Here is an 11,841-nt window from a genome sequence, read left to right as displayed (position 1 = left end):
GGGGAAAAGTTAGGAAAGTGGATTTGAGGATGATTAGATCGGCCATGATCTCAGAAAATGGGCTGAATGGCCTCCCTCTGATCCTACATGTAACTTGGGCAACCAAGTGGAAATATGCCAAGGTTTCCTGATTACTGCTCACGACAGAGAAACAGGGGGTCAGGAGTAAACCTCTTCCCCTGCTGAGTCAGATCATGGTCAATCTGTACCTCGCCTCTATTTACTTGCATTTTCTCCAAAATCCCTTCAGCATCCTAACCCCGTGGAAATCCTTTAGAGCCATAAGGGCCATTCATGACACAGGAGGAGGCCATTCAACCCACTGAGTCCATGCTAGCTTTTACAGGCCAATCCAGTCAATGTCAACGCCCTTGCTCAATCCCTGTAATCATCATTCCTTCAATGTCGCTGGATCAAAGTCCTGCCCCTCCCTCCCTAACATTGCTGTGTGTGCATTACACCACATCGACTGCAATTCTTTAAGGAGCTAGTTCTCTATAACCACCTTCTCAAGGGGCATTTAGCAAATAGCTCAGAGACAACCACATCCAATGTACATATATTAAACAAACCTCCACTACCTCTTCCGAAAACACTGCCTACAAATTTTCCTTCTAATAAGCCGCCTTGACTGTAATTTATGAGAGGGATCCTCACTATTCTGGAATCCCCTCCACCACAATAAATAGTTTTCCTTTCTATCTGATCCCCAGTAATGAATTTTTAAAATCCTTCAATCGGACCATATCAGCCGAGTCAGAGCTTCGTTAAGGACTCTTACAACAACAAACTGTGTTCGTATAGAACCTTTAATGGAGTAAAGCATCCCAAGGTACTTCGCAGCAGTGACTGGCAAATAAAATTCAATACCACACCGTGGCAGGGGTTATTAGGACAAGCTACCCAAAGCCAGCTGTAAAGGACACAGATAGAGCTGGAGAAGCTCAGCAGGTCTGACAGCACCTGTGGAGAGAGAAACAGAGTTAGTGTTTCAAGTCTGATATGATATTTCTTCAGAACGGAGGGAGAAAACAGCTGGTTCGGGGTGAAAAGATCTGTAACATTTGTGGGTGGGTGAGGGGTGTAGGTGGATGTTGGAAAGCTCCAGGTCAACTTTTGCTCTGACATCACACACCCAATATTTCAGCTCATAAACCCCATTTGGGGTCTCAATCCCCCAGTCTGGGAAGCCCCTGATTTATACATTATACCCATCTCTGTAGCACACATTCTTCCATCTATAATGAACATCTCTGTAGCATGTATCAGCTGTCAGTGTTATACCATCATATGCAGGTTATTGTTATGCTTTCTCTACATATTACAGTCATATTCCACACAAAATTCAGAATGCTCAGCCTCAGAAACCTCTCAATTATGATTTTCAGAATGGTACACCCCATGTGGATGTCTCGGTTTGTGTGAGACAAGTTTAGATGTGGAAATAATTTAAAGTTAAATTGAGTTTAAGTCAAGCAGATCAGTTATTGTTGTAGTTGAACCCCACTGCACTCCTTACAGAGGTCTTTCTTTCAAGAGAGTTTAAAAAGAAACTCAATCTACTCCTTTAATACGATGGGATAAGTATAGCAATGACTTTGCTGTTAAAGGGGAAAGGTAATGGTGCTATATCAACATTACTTCAAGGGTGCGTGTTCCTGATCTCTATCACTACTGCATCTCAGCTTGAGCCACAGATCTCAACAAATTAGAATGGTTTGTTTCAGCAGCATCAGGTTTAGACAAACGCATAAAGGAGCTCTGGTTCAGGGCCCCTGTGGCATTGCAGCAATGTTCCTACCTCTAGGACAGGAGGCCTGGGGTCAAGTCCCCTCTTGCTTCCAAAGTGTGTAATAGTGTCTTCAAACAGGTTGATGAGAAATAACAACACCAGCTCCAGCCTAGGTTCACGTTCTTACCTGTTCTAAAGATATGCATCTGAACAGGCTGATTAAAAAGATCCACAAACTAACAAAGGCTGTAGGTCATTCCTTTTTTCTTCTTTAGCCAAGATCAGGTGAAACAAATAGAACTGTTTGCAGCTCAGGCAACTCTTAGGGTGTAATGATCAAATTGCAAAGTTGATTGGAGAGCAGAACAAATGGGATCCAGCCCTCGTTTAGGATAGTTGCTATAATGGAGAGCTGATTAAGTTAACACTCTGGGACCAAGTAGACTATTAATCCATATGAACTTATTTTGAGAAATTACCTCAAAAGGAAAGGAAGGTTTTTTTTTCAAAGCTCTCCACAGGAGGTTGTTCACGATTCTTGCAGTTTGGAAAAAAAAAATTTCAGGATGTACTGATGTGAGATTGGCGGATGCTGAGGACATGCCTCGTCCAAGGAGAAGTTGTCAACGTTCCTCTGGCAAGTTTGTGTATGAAACAATCACTCCCAGAACCACCAAAGGGATCTTTTCAGCCCAGGTTGTGGGTATAGAGGATTCTGAGGAGGGATCGACAGACAATGCTGACGATTCTATCTATAGCGGGTACATAATTGAATCCAGTTGCTCTAAACTGTTTAAAATTGCAATGTTACAATTGGATTTTTTTTTTGAGGGGTTGCTTTTCTTTCTGTTATGGAATCTATTAATGCTGAGATGTGTGCTTTATTACTGCTTTGTATTCTGAAATAAAAGCTGTGTTTTTGAATCTTTCCCTATATTGTCTAACAAAATAAGTTCAGATGGTTTGTGTTGAGAATATTTTTCTATGCTCACCCATGAAAGTCTTGCCCTTGTCTGGCTTATGTTCTGAGTCTTGCATATGAATGTGAGTTAGGAGTGAGTGTCCACCTCTTTGCCCTTGGGCCTACACTCTCTTATTATAAGGTCTATAGCTGATCTGGTTTTAACTTCCTGCCTATCCCAATAACCTTTTCATCCCTTGACCATTCTCCTAGAAGCTCACTGAGTTAAGACAGGAGTAACTTGTTTGAGCTCTGCAATTTTTGGGAATGTTGCAAACTATTGGAACGATGCTGCAGAATGGAGGTGGAAGGAGAATTGCTGTAATGTGATGGCTTTAAAGTCATGTAAATGTTTTAAGTTTATCAAAGTTCTTTTAAAATTGAGTATGCTTTTGTATTTTAAAGTTGACTGGGCATAAGGTCGAGGTGAAATGGTATGTCAGAGGATACTGTTGTAAATGGAAGCATATGTTCCTACTAAATGTTGAACTAGACCTCCACTCAGTTTGGGGGGAGGGGTGGGGGTCTCTGCACTCCTTACAAGTGTTTTTCTTTCAAGAGAGTTTGAAAAGAAACTCTATCCACTCCTTTTTAATATGATGGGAGAAGTGTAGTAATGACATTGTTGTTACTAAAGAGGAAAGGTAATGGTGCTATATTGATGCTAATCATTTAGATTGTAAGACAGGAGCAGAAATTAGGCCATTCAGCCCATCAAGTCTTCTCCACCATTCAAACCTGGCTGATAGGTTTTTCAATGACATTTTCCTACTGTAGAAAATTATAGCGCAGTACAGGCCCTACGGCCCTCAATGTTGCGCTGACCTGTGGAACCAATCTGAAGCCCATCTATCTGACACTATTCCATTTTTATCCATGTTTATCCAATGAACATTGAAATGGCCTTAATGTTGGCAAGACTATTATTGTTGCAGGTAGTGTGTTCCACGCCCCTACTACTGAGTAAAGAAACCACCTTTGACAACTGCTCTATATTTGTCACCCCTCAATTTAAAGCTATGTCCCCTTGTGCTAGCTAACACCATCTGAGGAAAAAGGCTCTCGCTGTCCACTCTATCTAATCCTCTGATTATCTTATGTCTCAAATTAAGTCACCTCCCAACCTTCTCTCTAATGAAAACCATCTCAAGGCGCTCAGTCTTTCCTTAGAAGGCCTTCCCTCCATACCAGACAGCATCCTAGTGAATGTTTTCTTCCTGTAACCTTCGATTTCCCCATGGCAATCAAGAACCTATCTACCTCTGTTTTAAATACACTCAATGACCTGGCCTCCACAGCCTTCTGGCTAAAGACATTTCTCCTTATCTCTGTTCTCAGGGTCTTCCCTTTACTCTAAGGCTGTGCCCTTGGGTGCTCAACTCTCCTGTCAATGGAAACATCTTCCCAAGATCCACTCTGTCCAGGTTGTTCAATATTCTAAGTTTCAATTTTATTCCCCCTTCCATTCTTCTAAAAGGTTCCTGAATTCCTAAATTTTGGTTCGGAAGGAATATAAAGTGATAATGACTACATATCCTTGAACAGCAAGGTTTTAATCATATCCTGTGAGGTTTGTCCTTGGTGGCTTATCTGTATTGACCGACCTGAACTCCTGCTCTCCACCTCTCAATGTGCTGTCTTTTCAGTCACTCTTGGTCTGCTAGTGAATCTGGGGAAGAGAAAGAGAAGGCGCAGAGTGAGGATAAACTTGATCACTTTCAAAAACGAATGTTAAGGGAACACCAAGAAGCCCTGGCCAAAACTGAAGTTCAAGTCAACAAGATCAATGTGATCAAAGAACGAGACAGGAGGTAAAATTCAAATTCTTCTATTTGTGCTTCAACTGTATTTGTTTCAACTATGAATATGCAGCACCCCAATAGCAGGATTGCAGTCCCTAGTGGCTGAAGGATGTAAGTCCCTTTCTATTGGAAACGGGGAAAATCCCAAAATGAATTAATGTCCTTCTCTAACGGCTAATCCATTTGGCCCACTGATTAGATCCACCAAGAGTTCCCTGCAGCCCAATATGTATTTCAAATATCCACCACTTCCAACAGCACTTCATGCAACATATCCTGAAGACTATCGAGTCTCCTACCCCATTCCCATCTCCCTTGGTGTAAGAACAACCAAGCAGCTTTTTACACTCATTCAGCCCTGGTTACTGGGGCATTATTTTACAGCTGTGTGCTTGGCTGAGGTTTTAAGAATTTTCCAGTTAAAGTTGCCTGCTTCACCTGCAGTTGCAAATGTTTGACCAATGTTTCAAACTGCTGTAGCATTGATGAAGGAACATTTACTGTCTTGGAGACTGAATAATGATTTTTAGCTATACTCTGCCTGAGAGCCAAGATCATTTCCACTAAGCTTTACATCTTATTCCACTTTGTGCACAAGACCAATTCTGACTGACCGAAAAAGTGAACTAGTAATGATGAAGATGATTAAATCAATGCTGTTTTTGTAACAGAAAACCTGACTCTTGAAAATTCCTATGTTTAGTGAGTCTTTGCAGTTAGTGCTGTTTCATTGCAACCAGCAATGAGTCAGTTTACTTTCCCCTTAAAATGTAAAGCTATTGTACATGGAATGCAACTGAAAGTGGCTGGGATTTCAAATTAAATAGCATTTGTTACTGGGGAGCAGGGAATCCTTTCTGCAGTTGCTAGCTTTTGGTCAATGTTGGTGATGGGCTGGATGGCTTGGTTTCCTTTAGGTAAGATCATTTTTTAAATATACACATGGAAATTATCAGCTAATTCCTTTTCCTATCCTATTCCCAGAAGGTCTTAGTAAAAGTTTTTGGATGTGGGAAGTATGGAATTCTGCAGAGGGAGGCACTTACAGTCATAGAGTCATCGAGATGTACAGCATGGAAACAGACCCTTCGGTTCAACCCATCCATGTTGACCATATATCCCAACCCAATCTAGTCCCACCTGCCAGCACCCAGCCCATATCCCTCCGAACCCTTCCTATTCATATACCCATCCAAATGCCTTTTAAATGTTGCAATTGTACCAGCCTCCACCACATCCTCTGGCAGCTCATTCCATACATGTACCACCCTCTGCATGAAAAAGTTGCCCCTTAGGTCTCTTTTATCTTTCCCCTCTTACCCTAAACTTATGCCCTCTAGTTCTGGACTCCCTGACCCCAGGGAAAAGACTTTGCCTATTTATCCTATCCATGCCTCTCATAATTTTGTAAACCCCTATAAGGTCTCTGACGCTCCAGGGAAAAACAGCCCCAGCCTGTTCAGCCTCTCCCAGTAGCTCAGATCCTCCAACCCTGGCAACATCCTTGTAAATCCTTTCTGAACCCTTTCAAGTTTCACAACATCTTTCCGATAGGAGACCAGAATTGCACGCAATATTCCAACAGTGGTCTAACCAATGTCCTGTACAGCCGCAATATGACCTCCCAACTCCTGTACTCAATACTCTGACCAATAAAGGAAAGCATACCAAACACTGCCTTCACTATCCTATCTACCTGAGACTCCATTTTCAAGGAGCTATGAACCTGCACTCCAAGGTCTCTTTGTTCAGCAACACTCCCTAGGACCTTACCATTAAGTGTATAAGTTCTGCTAAGATTTGCTTTCCCAAAATGCAGCACCTCGCACTTATCTGAATTAAACTCCATCTGTCACTTCTCAGCTCATTGGCCCATCTGATCAAGATCCTGTTGTAATCTGAGGTAACCCTCTTTGCTGTCCATGACATCTCCAATTTTGGTGTCATCTGCAAACTTACTAACTGTACCTCTTATGCTCGCATTCAAATCATTTATGTAAATGACAAAAAATAGAGGATCCAGCATCAATCCTTGTGGCACTCCACTGGTCACAGGCCTCCAGTCTGAAAAACAACCCTCCACCACCACCCTCTGTCTTCTACCTTTGAGCCAGTTCTGTATCCAAATGGCTAGTTCTCCCTGTATCCCATGAGATCTAACCTTGCTAATCAGTCTACTGAAGCATTTTTCTCTTGCACTCATCAGGACTGTCAATGAGAATTCTATGTGGAAATGGTGGGGTCTATCAATTAGTGAAAGTAGCTGCAATGCCAAAGTATGCCATGCTGAAAGTTCTACTGCCTGGGAACAAATTTGTAGGACTCAGTTGGGTGGGCTGGAAGCTACAGGTTAATTCATGAGGCCCTGCTGTTTGTAGACAGGGAAAAACATGCATCCACTCTGCAGCTTTCTGAACCCACCAGAATTGGTGCTCACTATTCTTGTCTGGTTGGGGAATTTCCCTGAAAATTGGTCAACTAGTCTGGTTTAAAATGTAAAAGACTTTGGCAATTAACTGTCAGTTGTCATTCAACAGATGCATTCCCCATGGCAACACTTCTAATGATCTGCATTGTCCTCATTATAGTATAGATTTCATAGAATCCCTACATTATGTGAGCAGGCCATTCAGCCCAACAAGTTCACACTGGCCCTCCGAAAAGTAACCCACCCAGACCCAGTCCCCTACCCTATTAATCTGCATTCCCATTACTAAGGCACCTAACCTACACATCCCTGAACACTATGGGCAATCTAGCATGGCTAATTCACCCTGACCTGCACAAGTTTGGACTGTAGGAGGAAACCCACACCGACATGTGGAGAATGTATAAACTCCACACACTGTGTGGAGTTTACACATCGAACCCGGGTCCCTGCAGCAGTGGTAACCACTGAGCCACCATGCTGCCCTGAAATGTTGCTTTCTCTTTTTAATCTTTGTGAATAGAATCCAATATGAAGAGCTTCAGTAAACTTTTTTTTATACAGCAAAACTCTTGTTACTAAATTAGTCATGTTGAACTGTACAAAGCCCAAATTTTAAATTTTTAATGTTTTCAATTTAAGTCTTCCCACTGATCCTAGGCAGGTGAGCAACACTGCTCCAGCTCTCCTCTGCCAGATGGGGACAAGGAATTGTTTCCTAGTCCAATCTGTTACATCCAAGTGTAATAAATGTTTAAACCTTCGTGTCTGCTGACCAGAAGGCTACATAGCTACCAGGAATGAACTGTCAGTTTTGGGATCATCACGTTTTGCAGGAAACGGATTAAGAGCAGCTGTGATCAGCTCCGTGATCTGTTGCCGAAATTTGAAGGACGAAGGAATGATATGGCATCCGTCTTAGAGATGACTGTGAAATACCTAGAGCTTGTTCAAACCCTTATCCCACCTCCGGAACAATTGAGAGTGAGTAGACTAGATATAGTTCCTCCTGCTTTTTTAAAAAGTGTATACTAACGCTTTTTATTTACAATTCAGTCGTTCCTTTTTTTTTGTATATTACTCCCAACGCCTTCAAGTGGTCTATAATGCTTAATCTTATTAATTCGGCTCTTTTTACTACTTGGTATTTAAGTTCTTTTTCTTCCTAAGATAGTGCTGCATGTGGTAACTTCATAACATTTCACTGTCTGCACTTCAGTACACATGACAATAAAATTAAATGTAATTACATTTCCAGTCCTGTCCAAGCTTAATGAGAATTGGCTAGCTCAGGAATTGAACCTGGGATTTTTTTTTTTGTGTGGTTCTACCAGTCATAACAAACAAGTGGTCAAGCCTTCATCTACTTCTAACTGTTTAAACAAAAATCTCAACACCAGGTTACAGTCCAACAGGTTTGTTTGGAAGTACAAACATTTGGAGCACTGCTCCTTTGTCACTAGCTACCTGATGAAATGGTGCTCCAAATGCTTTACTTACGAATAATCCTGTAGGACTTAAACCCGGTGTTGTTGTCATTTTTAACTTTATCCACCCCAGTCCAACAATGCCACCTCCACTTACTTATAACTGTCTGTTCCTAAGAACTAGCAACTAATTGTTCTGTTGTATCCTGGGGTGAAAAATTTATTCTCATGTAGACTAGCATCACATGTTGGCTATCTGTCTACAAACCCTATGATGAGCTGTTATATTAAATACACTCGTTAGCTCCAGCATTTAGTCTAAAATGTACTTATTTAACATTTGAGAATCTGACAGGAGTCTGCAAGCTTGTCAATCTACTCTTAACACCAAGTTATGCCTTTTGTAATGCAAAACTGCTTTTGATTCAGATTTTATCCATACCTGAAGGACTCTATGAAAAATGGCAAAAGCCGACTCCAGAAAGAAGCAAGAAGACAAAAGGGAAAAGAAAACCGTGCACGTAAGGTTGAAGCAGTGTCCTTCAGATTTGTTCAGTCCTTGGGCACTTTTGTTTGTTTGTTTTTCCACATTTTGGGGCATTGTTCACATATCCCCAAGTGGGAGAAGTTGGAGTTAGACCTGGAGAGTCAGAGGGTAACAGGAGTTATCTGAAACATTTACCCCTCTGTGTTGTTTTTAGGTCCACTCTTATCCACTCCATTTTAGGCAAAATTGAGGACTGCAGATGTTGGAAAAGCACAGCAGGTCAGACAGCATCCAAGGAGCGGGAAAATCGATTTTCCTGCTCCTCTGATGCTGCCTGACCTGCTGTGCTTTTCTAGCACCACTCTGATCTAAAATCTCCACTCCATTTTAGTCTATCTAATCTGGAGTGGCTAGCCAATGGAAACTGAATTGCAGTAATCCCCCTCCAGAACAGTGGGACGGGTTGGTACAGAAGATAAAGCCTTAAAGCTGTAACTGATTTTTGATTTTATTGTTGGCTAAGCTTTACAAAACAATTAGGCCCACAGTTACGAATTTGGAGACTCCTGATCTCGTGCATGTAGAGTCATAGAGATGTACAGCATGGAAACAGACCCTTCGGTCCAACTCATCCATGCCGACCAGATATCCCAACCCAATCTAGTCCCACCTGCCAGCACCCAGCCCATATCCCTCCAAACCCTTCCTATTCATGTACCCATCCAGATGCCTTTTAAATCTTGCAATTGTACCCAGCCTCCACCACTTCCTCTGGCAGCTCATTCCATACATGTACCACCCTCTACTACTACATGTGCGGAAAAAGTTGCCCCTAAGGTCTCTTATATCTTTGCCCTCTAGTTCTGGACTCCCTGACCCCAGGGAAAAGACTTTGTCTATTTACCCTATCCATGCCTCATGATTTTATAAATCTCTATAAGGTCACCCCTCGGCCTCTGACGCTCCAGCCTGTTCAGCCTCTCCCTATAGCTCAAATCCTCCAACCCTGGCTACATTCTTGTAAATATTTTCTGAACCTTTCAAGTTTGACAAGATCTTGTACAATTCTAAATTCATAACTTTTTTTCTTTTGGAAAATGACAGCAAATGAATCATGACACATTGTCCAATATGATACACTATATAAACATCGGATATCTAGCCTTCTACCAAAGGTCCTCAGCACTTTCCAAACCCATGACCACTTTCACCTAAAAGAACAAGGGCAGCAGTTAATGGGAACACCATCACCTTCAGGTTCCCCTCAGAGCCACACTCCATCCTGACTTGGAAACATATTGCTGTTTCTTCACTGTCACTGGGTCAAAGTCTTGGAATTTGCTTCCCAATGGCATTGTGGGTCAACCCACAGCAGGTGGACTGCAACAGCTTTACTTCATTATCTGCTGAACAAAGAGATCTTGGAGTGCAGGTTCATAGCTCCTTGAAAGTGGAGTTGTAGGTAGATAGGATTAGTGAAGAGGGTTGAAACTTTATTGCTGGAACAGCACAGCAGGTCAGGCAGCATCCAGGGAACAGGAGATTCGACGTTTCGGGCACAGGCCCTTCTTCAGGAAAGAAGAAGGGCCTGTGCCCGAAACGTCGAATCTCCTGTTCCCTGGATGCTGCCTGACCTGCTGTGCTGTTCCAGCAATAAAGTTTCAACTTGGATCTCCAGCATCTGCAGACCTCACTTTCTCCTCCTTAGTGAAGAGGGTGTTTGGTATGCTTTCCTTTATTGGTCAGAGTATGGAGTACAGGAGTTGGGAGGTCATATTGCGGCTGTACAGGACATTGGTTAGGCCACTGTTGGAATACTGCGTGCAATTCTGGTCTCCTTCCTATTGGAAAGATGTTGTCAAACTTGTAAGTCTTTTCTGAACCCTTTCAAGGATGTTGCCAGGCTTGGAGGAGTTGAGCTAAAGGGAGAGGCTGAACAGGCTGGGGCTGTTTTCCCTGGAGCGTCGGAGGCTAAGGGGTGACCTTATCGAGGTTTACAAAATTGAGGGGCATGGATAGGATAAATAGGAAAAGTCTTTTCCCTGGGGTTGGGGAGTTCAGAACTAGAGGGCATAGGTTTAGGGTGAGGGGGAAAGATATGAGAGACCTAAGGGGCAACGTTTTCATGCAGAGGATGGTATGTGTATGGAATGAGCTGCCAGAGGAAGTGGTGGAGGCTGGTACAATTACAATATTTAAAAGGCATTTGAATGGGTATATGAATAGGAAGGGTTTAGAGGGGGCTGGGTGCTGGTAGATGGGACTATCTCTGACTATATGACTACCCCAAGGGCTACACACCACCAATGATTTATGCATACCAATCTCAAGATGGCATCTAAGAATTGCTGTCCCATTACTGGAAGGAGGTATCTGTTCTGACGGTGGGAAAATGGGAGAGAGGAAGGAGTCAAAAGGACATAAAGCTTCCTTTTCAGAAGGACCAAAGACCAGTGAGCAAACCTACATCCAGAACCATAAATGTTTGTCTGGCTCCTGATTTGGATCAGTCAATTCCTCAATTTTTTTTTTCCCCAAAAAGATGTGTGTTCTTAATGTAAATGACATTTTCACACTTAAATTTCTTTCATTCAACAGCAAAAAGGAGCCAGTGAGAATGTGCACAATTCAAACTACAAAAGGGAATAAGCAAACCCTGGCTGAAAGTGCAGGAATCTCTCAGGATTTGACACAACTGAACATACCAACTCTTTCAGGTTAGCTCCAGTAACTTTTCTCTTTTATCCTGTAACAGGGTTAGGGTGTCATTGGCTAGGCAGCATTTATTACCCATCCCTAATTGCCCAGAGGGCAGGTGAGTCACCCACTTTGCTATGGGTCTGGAGTCACATGTCGGCCAGACCAGGTAAGGACTTACTTCCCTAAAGGACATTAGTGAACCAGATGTTTTTTCCAACAATTGGCAATGGATTTGTAGTAGTCATTACTTCTTAATTCTCGATATTTATTGAACGCAAATGCCACCATCTGCCATGGTGAGGTT

The sequence above is a fragment of the Chiloscyllium plagiosum genome, unplaced genomic scaffold (genome assembly GCF_037043375.1).
Source record: "Chiloscyllium plagiosum isolate Xiang-an unplaced genomic scaffold, Cpla_swu_hap1 HiC_scaffold_21, whole genome shotgun sequence".
Taxonomy (NCBI): Eukaryota; Metazoa; Chordata; class Chondrichthyes; order Orectolobiformes; family Hemiscylliidae; genus Chiloscyllium; species Chiloscyllium plagiosum.
The sequence above is the reverse complement of the archived record's forward strand: the minus strand, read 5'-3'. Positions refer to the sequence as shown.